Below are 2,300 nucleotides of genomic sequence, written 5' to 3' on the forward strand. Positions count from 1 at the left end.
ATACCTCACTGTGACTCTGCGTGTGAGCAGACACAGAGATACCTCACTGTGACTCTGCGTGTGAGCAGACACAGAGATACCTCACTGTGACTCTGTGGTAGCATGTAAGCAGATACAGAGATTCCTCCAGCACAGCTCTGTGTAAGATCCTTCATATATTTGTGGTCTTTTGTGCTTTCATGTGAATTCTAGGACCTTTCTCTGGCTCTGTGAAAAATATCAGCAGCATTTTGTTGAACGTTGCACTGAATCTGAAGATCTCTTTGGTAATATGACATTTCACAATTATATTTTATTTCTCACTCAAAATGTACATAATTGGGTGGGCAATCCTAGCTCCCAGGGCCCCACCATGCTTTAACTACACCATTGAAGACACATGATTTCCATGGTCAAGTCAGCAGAAAAAGTGAGGCTAAAAGCCTGGAGGGACCAGAAATGTCCCTGCCATTCCTCTGGTGGGATTGGTCACAGTTTCCTGTCTGCAGTGACTGAGAGGTACTGTCTGTCCTGAAGAAGAGAAGAAGAACTGACCAGTAGCCTCAGACACAGGAGAAGAACAACTCACTGACCTCTCTCGGCCATCTGAGAATGATAGCAAGCAGGAGATTGCTCACACTGAAGAGCAAAAACCAAAACACAAGCCATTCCTGGAGCAGATGTGTCTGTCCTGCTGAAAGTGGCTTCTGTCCCCGGGATCTTTCATCTCAGGAGGACGTGTCACTCAGCCAGGGCTTTGAGGCACATTTGCTTCCACCTTCTGCCTTTGTTCTTTCATTTTACTGTTCGCTAATTAAAAATTTCCCGTGTTGAAGCCTGGAAACTACTGGTGAGTTGCAGGGCCCTGCAGGGAGGAGGAAGCACAGGGAAGAATGCACCCATTGAGGGGCTGGGTGGGCTCCAGATCCAAAGCCCCTGGAGAGAGGAGCTGGAGGGCCAGGTCCCAGGTGGGGCAGGCCTCTCCCGCCTCCTGCTGCACCTCCCCTTTCTGAACCTCAGTTTCTTTGGTCATGCGAAGGACTGACTTGAGCATCAGTTCCCACCCCCACACAGAACAAGAAGCAGCTGGGATGGGGGAGGAGGGTTGTGCCTTGGAGACTCTTGGGGGGGGGTGATGCCTCAGTCCACAAAGTGCATGCTACACAGGCTTGAGAACACAGTACTCTCTCAACACAAAAGAAATCTCCCCTAAAGTTATCTTCTGGAGACACACTGGCCAGTCCTGATCCCACACTCTACCCCTAGATGAGACCCTGGCAGAGGACCTAAGATACGGCTGCTCAGACCAGCATCACTCATCCCCCTGCAAAGCCAGCCCACTCCACCTTTGTTAACAGCCCTTTTATCCAAACCCTGAGAAGCCCCCATTTGCACAGCCATCTGTTCCTGCCAAGGCTGGATTGTTAGCTGGTGGCTGTGTATGCAGCGGGAGTGTGCTGCGTCTGCGCCAAGCTGAGTGTGTGTGTGTGTGTGTGTGTGTGTGTGTGTGTGTGTGTGTGTGTGCAGGCTTGTGTGCTAGTCGCTGCAGACAAGGGGCGAGTCAGCACAGACAATGAAGCTTCTCAGTCCATTGTTCCAAAGCCCTGTGCTGGGGTCCCCACCTGCCTTCCCAAAAACCAGGAAATTCTTAGTGCAAGACAAAGCCTCCAGATGGGAGGAATTAGCCAAGCGGTGTTAGTGGCTCAAGCAGAAAGTCAGGAGCAACCTCCTTGGCCCCAATTTCCTTTCTTGCCTTTCAGAGTTTTAAGCTTCAGCTTTAGCCCTGGATTTGTTTAACCAAGAGGACGGCTGCTTAGCGGTGCTGCGGAGGGGCAGCTTCCCCTGGGGCTGTGCCACAGGAATCACCTTGTCAGAATGCTACCAGACAGGGAAGCCTGGGTGTGGGAGAGGACAGGGAACACAGATGGCTGAGAATTTCAGAGAGAAAATGAGAGAAGTTGGCTTAATAAAACAAACGGGCTCAGAGTTCCCAAAGAGAAGCTGAGGTTGCTGTGAGCTTGGCTTGCTCAACCTGGACTCCATTTCCTCTCTGTTCTCTCTGTCTCTCTCTCTCTGTTCTCCCTCCCTCCCTCCCTCTCTCCGTCTCTCTCTCTGTCTCTCTCTGTCTCTGTCTCTGTCTCTCTCTCTCTCTCTCTCTCTCTCTCTCTCACACACACACACACACACACACACACACACACACACACACACACAGACAGAGACAGAGACAGATAGACAGCTTATTCTATCGTCTGAAGGGCAGACCTAGCCTTCGGTGGGTAAGGCTAGACTTACAGGTCTGTGTCAGCTAAGGTCTTGCT

This window comes from Microtus ochrogaster, unplaced genomic scaffold, assembly GCF_000317375.1.
Source record: "Microtus ochrogaster isolate Prairie Vole_2 unplaced genomic scaffold, MicOch1.0 UNK1, whole genome shotgun sequence".
NCBI lineage: Eukaryota > Metazoa > Chordata > Mammalia > Rodentia > Cricetidae > Microtus > Microtus ochrogaster.